Source organism: Mus musculus, chromosome 6 (genome assembly GCF_000001635.26).
Source record: "Mus musculus strain C57BL/6J chromosome 6, GRCm38.p6 C57BL/6J".
Taxonomy (NCBI): Eukaryota; Metazoa; Chordata; class Mammalia; order Rodentia; family Muridae; genus Mus; species Mus musculus.
Window position 1 is genome coordinate 7,765,897 of NC_000072.6, and position 13,691 is coordinate 7,779,587.

General features: G+C 42.8%; 1 long non-coding RNA gene across 3 annotated transcripts; it reads left to right on the forward strand.

Annotated features, from left to right (window-relative positions):
• Nucleotides 1–452: 452 nt before the first annotated feature.
• Nucleotides 453–12,134, forward strand: 1700012J15Rik (RIKEN cDNA 1700012J15 gene). Of its 3 annotated transcripts, NR_167673.1 has the most exons (3): nt 474–548; nt 11,366–11,505; nt 11,809–12,134. It is a non-coding gene; the product is annotated as an RIKEN cDNA 1700012J15 gene (long non-coding RNA). The 3 variants fall into 3 exon arrangements; NR_167675.1 differs by lacking the exon at nt 11,809–12,134 and having other exon boundaries at nt 453–525; nt 11,366–11,783; NR_167674.1 differs by lacking the exon at nt 11,809–12,134 and having other exon boundaries at nt 11,366–11,783.
• The last annotated feature ends 1,557 nt before the right edge of the window (nt 12,135–13,691 follow it).

The window sequence follows — 13,691 nt, forward strand, 5'->3', positions numbered from 1 at the left end:
CCATTTCCATTTTTAGATCCTGGATGGTTTTGTTCAATTCCTTTACCTCTTTAGTTGTGTTTTCCTATAATTCTTTAAGGGATTTTTTTTATTTCCTCTTTAGGGGCTTTTACCTGTTTACCTGTATTCTCCTGTAATTTTTTAAGGGTGTATTTATGTCCTTCTTAAAGTCCTCTATCATCATTAGGATAAGTGATTTTAGGTCCAAATCTTGCTTTTTCAGTCTGATTCAAGACTTGCTATGGTGGGAGAACTCGGTTCTGATAAGGATACCAAGTAACCTTGGTTTCTGTTGCTTATGGTCTTATGATTGCCTCTTGCCATCTGATTATCTCTAGGGCTACCTGTCTCAATGTCTATGATTAGAGCCTGTCCCTCCTGTGACAGAACTCCTCAGAGTACAGCTGTCTTTGTGATCCTGTGATTCTGGAATCCTGTGATCCTGATATCCTGGGTGTGTCAGAGCTCTTGGGAGTCAAAGCTGCCTCTGGGATCCTGAAATCCTGGTGTGACCAAGCTCCTGAGGTCCTGTAATCCTATGGTCTTGGGTATGTTAGAGCACCTGGGAGTCGAGCTTCCTTTGGGTGATGTTGGACTAGGTACAGTGTTAGCACCTAAGGTCTGCTCGGGGCTCTAGCTCAGACTGAAAGAACAGTGATTTTCCTAAATTGCTGATATTCATCACAGCATGCCAGGACAGTGATGCTGATGAGCAAAAGGAGACAGTATGTGAGGCCATTGGAATTTCTTCTCTATCTCCAAGGAAAGCTTAGAAGTACAAGGAAGAAGGAAAGTCCTGGTCTATTCTACTCTGCTCTGTGGGGAGAGTATGGGAGAATTTCTTCCTCGATCTGCTCTCTCCCTCAGCCCTGACTTCTTCCATACCTACTCTGAGGGCAGGCTCCATTCCTCCTACTATGAGGGCACTCCATAACAGCAGAGTAATCTATTCTCACCAGAAATCTAGCCACTCATCTATACCCACATCTACAAGGCCTTTCCACATCTACAAAGCAAGTGCTGGACCTATGCTCCTTAGAGAGAACCTTGTAATCTCTGTTTCTAATCTCTCCAACTGATTCTAAGACATCCAAGGCTATGCCCTTTTGAGGTCTTACTATAGCACACTCTCCTCCCCCAAAGTCCATCTAAAGAAGCCAGTCTCAACTTTTCATTATCACCCCCCTAAGAATTTTATAACCCTAACTATCCCAATGAAATGTTAATAGCACAGATAAACGATGTACATATTTATATTATCTTGCCCCCTTTAGGCCAACAAACCACTTATAGCCTTAAGAATTGCTAGCAAGTCCTATGTGGGCAATATTGCTTTCACCAGGAATGCATGATCAATATCCATTTGCTCATTCAAATTGCCTGGTTTCCTGGCCTGGACTACATGCTTGAACACATTCCTCCATCCTAATTGTGTCCAGACCAAGTATATAAAGTAGAAATGATACTGTTTTTAGAATTAAACAAATCAGTTTAAAACTCAGTCCCAGTCACTTATTAATCACTGAGCGTTAAGTGCCTGTATCTGTCTTGCTGTAAGTGTCTCAACTGTTAAAAAGAAATTAAATGATTCATTCTCTCCCTCTGCCCTTCCCTCTCCTTCCTCTCAAGCCACGCTTTTCCTCTGGTGGTATTGGGGATTTAACCAAGCAAGTTACTCCAGTTGGAATTAATAGTTACACTGGAAACTTAGTGTAGAGGTTATATAAGATGCCTTATGCTAGTCAGTTTTTGTTACCTTGACACAAACTAAAATCATTTTGGAGAAAGAACCTCAACCGTGGAATTATCTCTATTATATTGGCCTGTATGCTTGTCTGTAGGGGGCATTTTTCTTGACTAATTATTGGTATGGGCAAGCCCAGCCCACCGTGGGAGGTGTCACTTCTTGGCAGATGGTCCTGGTCATATTAAAAAGCAATCCAAGCAAGCAATCAGGGAACGGATCACTAAACAGCCTTCCTCCATCGTCTCTGCTTTAGTTCATGCCTTCAGGTTCCTGCCCCAACTTCCACCAATGATGAACTGGGACATGGAAGTCTGGGACAAATAAATTCTTTCCCCCTGAAGTCCCCAAATGGCTTTTGGTCAGTGTTTTATCACAGCACCAGAACACGTGGTACTTCTCCAACAGACCTGAGCATAATTTATTGGGGAGGATTTTGGAAGAGTTTGGAACTTTGGGCTGGAAATGTTCAGAGCTAAATGAGTTTTTGTTGTGGAGCATGGAGGATAAGGATATTGAGAGAAAATGCAAACAACGGAGTCCTGGTTTATAACTTTTCAGAAGAAAGCAGAGACACTTCCCAGGCCATTACTGTGACATTTGAATTTAAAATCTTTGGAAATGAAACTCTGGCTTTTTTTTTTTTTTTTTTTTTTTGGATGATAGATACTGGTCATCTGGGGCTGAAAAATCAGCTGTGATTAATAAGAGACCAGAATCATTAAGGGGAAATCTTCCAAGTAATATCTCTTCAGGATCAGCATACAGAAGCTGTGGGCCATTGCAAGGCAGAGTTGCACATCAGGCTGAGAGCAGAACTTAGCAAATGCTGTGTAAGCATGCTCCACATAGCACTACTTTGAAAGTCATGGGAGGTTTGGCATCCTGAGAGGCTAGGAAGGCTATTGGTGAAGGTGCAGCCTCAATTTCTATGGCAATCCCAGCATATTGGAGGTGCCAGGATCATGAGTTGATCACAAAGGGCAGCAACAGGTGCAGAGTGGAGTCTACTTGAGCTTACTGTATGGATTGCAGATGGCAAATTCATAGAGTGGGGCTGCCAGAACCCTTTGGAGCCAAGAAGATAAGGAGTGAGTCACAGACTTTGGAAGTTGAGCTCTTCACATTGTCCCATTGTGGCTTGCTGATTATAACTGTCCTGGTTCTTTCCTCTTGGAATAAGAAACCATGAAAATTATTCTGAACTTTACAAGAGAACACAAACTTGATACTAGATTTTTAAAGAGAACTTGGTGTTGAAAAATTTAAAGACTGAGGAACTTTTTAAAATTATAGCACTCTTTATACTGTGTTATTGACGTGAGATTTTGGGAATAAACAAGGAACAAGAGGTTATATTTTAACTATGATGCCTCTTGCTTTTGTGTCAAGCTGACAAGTAGTCAATTGTGCTGGTTACTTTTTTTTATTATATATTTTTTTATTACGTATTTTCCTCAATTACATTTCCAATGCTATCCCAAAAGTCCCCCATACCCTCCCACCCACTCCCCTACCCACCCATTCCCACGTTTTGGCCCTGGTGTTCCCTTGTACTGTGGCATAGAAAGTTTGCGTGTCCAATGGGCCTCTCTTTCCAGTGATGGCTGACCAGGCCATCTTTTGATACATATGCAGCTAGAGTCAAGAGCTCCGGGGGGTACTGTGTGGGGAGCCGCCCTCACATTCGCTGTTGCAAGATGGCGCTGACATCCTGTGTTCTAAGTGGTAAACAAATAATCTGCGCATGTGCCAAGGGTAGTTCTCCACTCCATGTGCTCTGCCTTCCCCGTGACTACAACTCGGCCGATGGGCTGCAGCCAATCAGGGAGTGACACGTCCTAGGCGGAGGATAATTCTCCTTAAAAGGGATGGGTTTCGCCATTCTTTCTCTTGCTCTCTTGCTCTGGCTCTTGCTCTCTTGCTCTCTTGCTCTCTTGCTCTCTTGCTCTCTTGCTCTCTGGCTCCTGAAGATGTAAGCAATAAAGCTCTTGCTCTTGCTCTCTTGCTCTCTTGCTCTCTTGCTCTCTTGCTCTCTTGCTCTCTTGCTCTCTTGCTCTCTTGCTCTCTTGCTCTCTTGCTCTCTTGCTCTCTGGCTCCTGAAGATGTAAGCAATAAAGCTTTTGCCGCAGAAGATTCCGGTTTGTTGCGTTCTTCCTGGCCGGTCGCGAGAACGCGTGTAAGAGTACTGGTTAGTTCATATTGTTGTTGCACCTACAGGGTTGCAGATCTCTTTAGCTCCTTGGTTATTTTCTCTAGCTCCTCCATTGGGGGCCCTGTGATCCATCCAATAGCTGACTGTGAGCATCCACTTATGTGTTTGCTAGGCCCCGGCCTAGTCTCACAAGAGACAGCTATATCAGGGTCCTTTCAGCAAACGCTTGCTAGTGTATGCAATGGAGTCATCCTTTGGAGGCTAATTATGGGATGGATCCCTGGATGTAGCAGTCTCTAGATGGTCCATCCTTTCGTCAGAACTCCAAACTTTGTCTCTGTAACTCCTTCCATGGGTGTTTTGTTCCCAATTCTAAGAAGGGGCAAAGTGTCCACACTTTGGTCTTCGTTCACACTTTGGTCTTCGTTCTTCTTCAGTTTCATGTGTTTTACAAATTTTCTCTTATATCTCGGGTATACTAAGTTTCTGGGCTAATATTCACTTATCAGTGAGTACATATCATTTGAATTCTTTTGTGATTGTGTTACCTCACTCAGGATGATGCCCTCCAGGTCCAACCATTTGCCTAGGAATTTCATAAATTCATTTTTTTAATAGCTGAGTAGTACTCAATTGTGTAAATGTACCACATTTTCTGTATCCATTCCTCTGTTGAGGGGCACCTGGGTTCTTTCCAGCTTCTGGCTATTATAAACAAAGCTGCTATGAACATAGTGGAGCATGTGTTCTTCTTACCGGTTGGGACATCTTCTGGATGTATGCCCAGGAGAGGTATTGTGGGATCCTCCGGTAGTACTATGTCCAATTTTCTGAGGAAGCACCAGACTGATTTCCAGAGTGGTTGCACAAGCTTGCAATCCCACCAACGATGGAGGAGTGTTCCTCTTTCTCCACATCCTTGCCAGCATCTGCTGTCACCTGAGTTTTGATCTTAGCCATTCTGACTGGAGTGAAGTGGAATCTCAGTGTTGTTTTGATTTGCATTTCCCTGATATTAAGGATGCTGAGCATTTTTTCAGGTGCTTCTCAGCCATTCGGTATTCCTCAGGTGAGAATTCTTTGTTCAGCTCTGAGCCCCATTTTTAATGGGGTTATTTGATATTCTGGAGTCCACCTTCTTGAGTTCTTTATATATATTGGATATTAGTCCCCTATCCGATTTGGGATAGTTAAAGATCCTTTCCCAATCTGTTGGTGGCCTTTTGTCTTATTGACGGTGTCTTTTGCCTTACAGAAGCTTTGCAGTTTCATGAGGTCCCATTTGTCAATTCTCGATCTTACAGCACAAGCCATTACTGTTCTATTCAGGAATTTTTCCCCTGTGCCCATATCTTCGAGGCTTTCCCCCACTTTCTCCTCTACAAGTTTCAGTGTCTCTGGTTTTATGTGGAGTTCCTTGATCCACTTAGATTTGACCTTAGTACAAGGAGATAGGAATGGATCAATTCGCATTCTTCTACATGATAACCCCCAGTTGTACCAGCACCAATTGTTGAAAATGCTGTCTTTCTTCCACTGGATGGTTTTAGCTCCCTTGTTGAAGATCAAGTGACCATAGGTGTGTGGGTTCATTTCTGGGTCTTCAATTCTATTCCATTAGTCTACTTGTCTGTCACTATACCAGTACCATGCAGTTTTTATCACAATTGCTCTGTAGTACAGCTTTAGGTCAGGCATGGTGATTCCACCAGAGGTCTTTTATCCTTGAGAAGAGTTTTTGCTATCCTAGGTTTTTTGCTATTCCAGATGAATTTGCAGATTGCCCTTTCTAATTCGTTGAAGAATTGAGTTGGAATTTTGATGGGGATTGCATTGAATCTGTAGATTGCTTTTGGCAAGATAGCCATTTTTACAATGTTGATCCTGCCAATCCATGAGCATGGGAGATCTTTCCATCTTCTGAGATCTTCTTTACTTTCTTTCTTCACAGACTTGAAGTTCTTATCATACAGATCTTTCACTTCCTTAGTTAGAGTCACGGGGTGCTGGTTACTTTTTATCAACTTCACACAAAGCAGAGTCACCTCTGAAGAGGGAACTTCAGGTGAGAATTGCCTAGATCAGATTGGCCTATGAAGGGGTTTCTTGGATACAGATGTGGGATACAAGTTGCTTTTAGTTAGAGTTTTAACACAGTAACAAAGAAGCAAGGTAGAACATGCCATTGTCCGGTCTAGTACCTGCCTATGACCAGAGAGTTCAATTATCTACATTTCTCACTCAAAAGTCAACATAGTGCCTCTCAATAAAAATAACTTCTTTTTTTACTGTACCAGTTTCCCCTTCCACCAACACCCAGTTCTTTACTCTTCTTGGACTTATTGACTAAATCCAGTGCCCTGCAAATAAATCCTCTAAGTTAGTACTTTGTTTTTTATTCCTCTATTGCAAGTATCAGAAACACCTACCTCTTCCTACAGGTAACTTTCCTGCAGGTAAGCTGTGCTCTTCCAAAGGTAACTTTCTTCTCTGAACACATCCTCACACTAAGCAAGGCAGTAAAAGAACTACCTCTGGGGCTGTTATGAGGGTTAGGACAATTAGGTAAACAGACACTATTCAGGGTAACTGGCTCCTACATGGACCCTCCCTAGTGAGAGACTGACCCAAAGGGATGGTTGCCTGGTGATGCAGGCTGGAGAGCAGATGGCTTCACTGGGAGATTGTTTCTAGCTCTGAAAAAAAAATTGCAAGATGCAGGAGGGAACCAAGTTACATCATACAGTTCAGACTTATGACTAATAATTTAGTAATACATTTACTAACTTTTAACTCTCTCCTATTAGAACCTACTGTCAGGCCAATGGTCTCTTAGGAGTCTGCCATGTAAGAGATCCGTGTCAAGGAGCACTTGGAGCTGTGAGCTCATTTAGGGCATCTTTTGCCCATCTTAAATCCCCCACCAATACCCATTCCGAGAGTAAGCACCGTGGCTAAAGACATTAAACACAAAATCAAGACCTATAGGAGTACCTCCAATGGTTTTTTTTTTTTTTCCTTTTGGGATCTTTATTCTTTAATAGACGTAAAATGAAATTAAAAACAGAGGCTTTCTTACTCTCTAAAATACCTGTTGACAGAGAAGTAATAAACATACAGAAATGACAGGGTACAAATGAGATCCTGGGTGGGAAGCTTTTCATTTTCACCAAAATATCCTATGGCTATGAGGGCAGCTTTAGAGCTGAGAAGGAGTAGGCTCAGAAAACTGGCCCTTTTGACAGCTGCTTTCCCAACCAGAACCCAACCAATGACTGCAGGCTGAATAGCCTGGACTTTTCCACACACAGGCAATGTCTGTGGAAGTGGGTGTGGTGTCTCCATTGGAAAACAGCACAGCGTGCACACAAAGGCAATGGCTATGAAGGAGGGTGGAGCCTCTAGGGGAAACAGCAGCAGAATACACACAGATCCATTCTCCATGTCTTGGGTCTCAACCACTAGGTAGAGATGATCTGAGTTGGCTCCACTCACCTCCTCTCTGTCCTGTCTTTTTCTTGAGTGGTAATGGGACCCAAGAGTATATAAAATGTCCACCCTGGGACTCCAAACCATGTCTTCCACTAGAAGTTAATGGCAAAAAATTAAATCTACCACATAATAAAGTTTACCTTCAAAATATTTATTTCAGCAAATAAAAAAATAACATTGGAAAGGAGACATAAACAAGGCCTGCCTGGCACTGCATTTTCCTGTTTTGTTCTGCCAGGCTAGTTTCAATTTACAGCCAAACATTTCTCCCTATCCTCATAGACATGGGGGCACACACCAGAGTTTATGGGGCTCTGCAAATTACCTGAGCAGAGTGTGGTCCCAAAGAATGAGAGAGGCAGAGCCAGCAGCTCCAGGCAGCTGCAGCTCCCTCTCCTCTGTCTCTGCCCTCTTATACCCTGCTTGTCTGGCAATTTGAATGCAGACTAGACATTTCATCATTTTTTACAAGGGCTTGGGAGAAAGGGTACGGACTCTGATGCTACGGGATAGATTCTAGATCCAAATAGATAGAGTCCGGGGAAGAGAGGTGGAGGCATGGGAAGATGAGTTAGTGCTGGCCTTGTCAGTTAGGAGGGAGACTAACAAGAAAGATAGGAGCATCAGCTTATAGAGAAAGAGCCCCATTTTCAGCCTTTCATATTGGATTTGTTCACATATCTTTTTTAAAAAATATCAATTATTTCCTTAATTCCTGCCTGCATCTTGTGCTCGTGTTCACTCTTAATTTTAAACAATCAGCGATTTTCAATTTTAAATCCTACACAGCTCCACATTTCTCCTTCATAAAGTGACTGGATAGATCTGACTAATGACAACGCAACCTGGAAAGCCAGCACAGGGAGATATTTTGATCGCACACATTGCCCTTCCGTTGGAGCCTTTCTGTAATTCCTAGCAAAGTGGCTCACTCATTTGCTTTGACTCTGCTGCACAGTTCTGCAGAGCTACTGACTCAGGGCACTTGCTCTGTGTTTGGCAGTGTTGAGACTCCACAGGCCCTTAGCTTTCACATGGTCCCTGGAACAGAAGCATCACCTTAGAGATGCTTGCCCTCAGGTTCCAGCTTAGTTCTTCTGGACAGACGTTAGGTATGTGGCTCAACAGTCTAGGTATCTCCAAGCCACTAGGGGATCCTGTTCCAGCAAGAGTGGACTTCAGACTCCAGAAAATGCAAAGGGCATCTTAGGTGGACTGCACCCTCCAACACCTGCAAGCTTTCAGAAAGACAGAGAAGGCTAACAGTGTTTCTAGTATTAGGGACAGGATTTGTTGAGGTATCCCCAAAGTAAATAAAGACTACAGGAAAGGGCTATTTCAGTTGTTACTGCTTACACAGGGAAGGAGGCGGCGTACTGAAACAAGCATAAGATTAAATTTTGCAGGCCTATTTTTAAGGCTGAAGCCACCTGCATGCATTGTCTATGAATGCTCAAAGTACTACTATGGGAATATCGGCCGTGGAAGGTGTTCTCAGAAGGAGAAAGGGTGCACTGATGTTCTATCTGAGCATTTCTGTTTCCTTTATAAAATCAAAGAGGATGGGTTGCCTGCTGAGTGTGTGCCTGCTGAGTGCCAAGTGATTTGCGAGTCTGGGAAAACCAGGAAAGGAACCTACTGAAAGGGATTTGATCAGCTGCAAAGTACAGGGATTACTGGGTGCTACCCAGAACCAAGAAGGGGATGAAGGCTCACACAGTTTGTAGTACAGTCTTCCGGATGATTTTTTTTCTCCAGTGAAGACATAGATCAGATATGCGTGTCACCTTTAGTCTTTAGAATCTCTAGGATGGTACAAAGTAGCAGGCAATCACCTGAAAGGCTAGTACTGATGGAACTGGCGTCTGAACACAGGATGACGTCACTTTGCCACATTTGCCACCCTTCCTCCCTGCTCATTATGGAAATGCTCAGACATTAATCCTTGGTGCACAAACCAACAGGACTCATACAGGAACACCCACAAAAGCAAGATGCAGATTTTAGGAGGAGGAGGAAGAGCCTGATCACTGGGTATGTAGCCTTCAAAGTAGAGTTGTTCTCTCTGACCATGACATCTCTGTCCCTCTATGGCTCTGTCTCTCACTTCCTCTAGCCCAATCCACTTCCCAGTCACCACAATAGGAACAGTCACTGTCCCTCATGTTCTTGCCACCATAATGTTCTACCTCATGTCTACAGTGGGACAACTGATGACAACAGGAACAAATGGTGACTAGCTGAAACCATGAACCAAAATACATTTTTCCTTCTTAAAGTTGGTTTGCACAGGCATTTTGTTACAGTGATGGAAAGCTGCCACATACACTGTAATTAGTCTCATATGTTTAAAATAAAATGTTCATGGTTCTTAAGGCATTTTTTGTGATTGTTTTCTTTTTTAATATTTTATTAGGTATTTTCCTCATTTACATTTCCAATGCTATCCCCAAAGTCCCCCATACTCTCCCCTCCACTCTCCTACCCACCCACTCCCACTTTTTGGCCCTGGCATTCCCCTGTACTGGGACATATAAAGTTTGCAAGTCCAATGGGCCTCTCTTTCCAGTGATGGCCGACCAGGCCATCTTTTGATACATATGCAACTAGAGTCAAGAGCTCAGGGGTACTGGTTAGTTCATAATGTTGTTCCACCTATAGGGTTGCAGATCCCTTTAGCTTCTTGGGTACTTTCTCTAGCTCCTCCATTGGGAGCCCTGTGATCCATCCAATAGCTGACTGTGACCATCCACTTCTGTGTTTGCTAGGCCCCGGCATAGTCTCACAAGAGACACCTATATCTGGGTCCTTTCAGCAAAATCTTGCTAGTGTGTGCAATGGTGTCAGCGTTTGGAAGCTGATTATGGGATGGATCCCCGGATATGGCAGTCTCTAGATGGTCCATCCTTTTGTCACAGCTCCAAACTTTGTCTCTGTAACTCCTTCCATGGGTGTTTTGTTCCCAGTTCAAAGAAAGGGCAAAGCGTCCACACTTTGGTCTTCGTTCTTCTTGAGTTTCATGCGTTTAGCAAATTGTATCTTATATCTTGGGTATCCTAAGTTTCTGGGCTAATATCCACTTATCAGTGAGTACATATTGTGTGAGTTCCTTTGTGATAGGGTTACCTCACTCAGGATGATGCCCTCTAGGTCTTAAGTCATTTTTTTTTGACTCAAAGAATCAATCAGATCAATATTTTTCAGTCATAATTTTGAAAAAAGAATATTATGAATAAGCCTCATAGAATGTCACACTATAACTTTTATTTTTAATAATTAAATAAAGGTAAAATGCTACTATAAACTTGGAAATCATTTTGTTTATCAAAACATAAGTTAAATAAAAATTCTCCTTTGATATTCACACTGTTAAAAACAAACAAAATAAAACAAAGCAACAACAACAAACAAACAAAACAAACAAAACAAAACAAACAAAACAAAACCTCACAAACTCATGGGTGTCCTTTAAAATAACTTCATAGGTGTCTGGGAGTCCATGGCTGGAAACTGAGAATAAGAAATTATGAGTTAGCAAAACCTTGCCCACAAAGGGCCAGATAGCAAATTCCTTAGGTTTTGCTGGCCACATTTGTCTGTCCAAAGAGCTCAACTTTGCCATCATAGCACTAAGCAATATAGAAACGTGTATGTGTGTGGGTGGGTGGGGGGGTATCAAATGAAACTCCAAATTCAAAGCAATTTTGACCCCAAAGCTGTAGGTGAAGGCTCCTGGATATATTCCTAATCAGTTATAATTCCAGAAGATATAAACTACCTGTTCTCAACAACTTGTTAACTCTGCTCTTAGAATTTATTATATCCTCCAGCTCTTCTGCTGGTCAGACATGGGAATGAGATATAGAAGTACAGAACTCTAGATTTTTCAACCTCCTTTATATTATTTTAAGGGTTATCAGCCTCAAAAATGAATGAACGTACAGGCTGAGCAGTTTGGATTTATGTATTTGCAGGAAGGAAACGTAAAGGTTTGCCTTGCCACCTGACAAGTCTGTTGCTTCCCTTCCTGTATGTGCAGTGACACACTCTCAGCACAGCCTCCTAGGAATTCTAGAGACTGGTCCATTGCCTCTGCACAGCATCTGCATCCACAGTGAGTTGGCACAAGCATCCTTGGAGGATGAGGGAGGATACCAGTGTGTGAGCCGGGAGGAATAATCACTCAGATCCTCATCTCAGATGGAGGCTGCAACAGATGAATGGACGTCCCTGAGGAGATGGCAGGGAAGAAGGGAATGTTGTCTTCAGGAAGAAGGAGCGCTCCCTGCTCCTTTGTGCTAGCACAGAGGCTGAGTTGAAATGCTTTGGGGATGAAGACTAGAAAGAGAGGGTGTCTGTTTTCTTAGTAAAGGATTCCTTGCTAAGGACAAACCAAAGAATTGCTCTTCTTCCTTAGGAGACAGAGGGACTGAAGCGACACCCTTGCAGAAGTGGTCATCCTTGTCCATCGGGCAGTAGCCATGACTGTGGCTGTTAGTGGTTCCTAGGTGCTTTCTCTTCCTGTTGGCTCCACACTCTGGAACAGTAGCCTCCAAAGTCCCATGATGGGATGTGAAGGGAGCTGCACACTTCCTTCACCCCTACCCATTTACAACCAGGTTCTTCTGGGATTCCTTATTGAAACAAACACATGAGAAATGGTGTAAACAAACCTCACTTTTAGACATTCCCAGGGTTTAGGCCTCATCTCTTCCAACATTAAAGATGATGACATCAGCCTCATTTAGATTGGAGAATTAGTGTTGAAAACCCTCGGAACCTAGGAATGACAGATTGTATTTGTTCTCTGATTACAAATCTCACCAGAAATTGCACATAGGGTTGGAAAGCAAAATGGAAAATTACAGCAGTTGATTCATTGGCAGTGGGTGTCTAGGCAAATTTTCATCTTGTTTTATTAACATTATTTTATACACACTACATGCCTACATACATACATACATACATACATACATAGGACTTTTTGATTGACATTTTTCTCTCTTGATGATACCCATCTTGTGAGAAAAATATCCTGTAAATGAGGTAGAGGAAAAATAACAGGAAGATTAGTCTCCCCTGGCTTCTCTCTACTTCATAGCTCTCACCCACACTTAAGTATCTCGGATACTAGTATAACAATAGTTAGGAAAACACAATGTCTCTGGTTTCACAACCAGATTGGCTGAAGGTAACATAGCTACCAACAAATACTATCCTGGGTCAGAGGAGCCAAAAGAAGGCAGAGCAGCTTTCTAGAAGGAGCTTCGTGTTGGGGTTGGAATTTTTGGGGTGGGGGCTGCAGACTGTGGTTGGAACTTTTTGGAGGGGGTTGAATGTTGTGGTCGAGGTGGTTTGTAGGTGCTGGGTAGAAGGGCAGGGGCAAGAAACTGAAGCCACTGCTTCTGGACCTGTCTGGAGATTTTGCAAAGGATTGGTTTTGAGAAATGATGGTTACTTCCCTTTAATTGCAGTTGAGATCCTGCCCATGACTGACCTTTTAAGCTCCACACAAGATTGCTATGACTAGGCAGATGGTATCCCCCAAGAATAAATTAACCTTCCCCCTCTATCTGTAAACAGTCACACCCATTCCATCTAAATTTCCTCTAGACTGGAAGCCGGCAGAAATAAGTATTGCAGCTTATTTATTCCAGTGCAAATGCTGTGCACCGGCTCAGATTACTGGGTTTTCTGCTTGAAAACGTAGTTGAGTCTTCTGGCTCCTTAGACCTGTTTGCCCTCAGTATAATTGCTCAGCAAATCCACACCTCTGTAAGCTTTAAATGAGCTTCTAAATGCCACTGACCTACTAGGTTATTTTGTTGGCTCCACTGTTTGGGGCATCTAGATCCCTTTATCTTTTAGTAGCTGCTTGCTTCTCCCTAGCTCATTCCCTCTTCATCTGCCCTGTTAGACATGTTTTATCTCTCTTCCTCAGTCGCGCTGTGTGCTTATAAAAATAGCAGCTATAATTTCTTGAATGAAGTGCTGTTATAATAAACGCTGTTAGAGCACAGCTCAGACCCCTCGCTGGCAGCTACTGAGGAGGTCCTGCAGAGAAGCTGAGCAGTAATCCAGCAAAGGGGTCATGAGGAAGTAGACACAGGGGTGCTGGATGGAGGAGCTGCAGAATAAGAAAAAGGAAAGAAGCCATGTTCCCATGGAGCCTGCATGTGAAGTTATCACAGGGAGTGACTACAGAATTAAAAAGGGTAGAGATCATTATCTAACAGGAGAAATGTGACAAAATGAAAGGTTAAAAAGTACTTGGTAAGAAATGTTGGCAAAGCTAATATT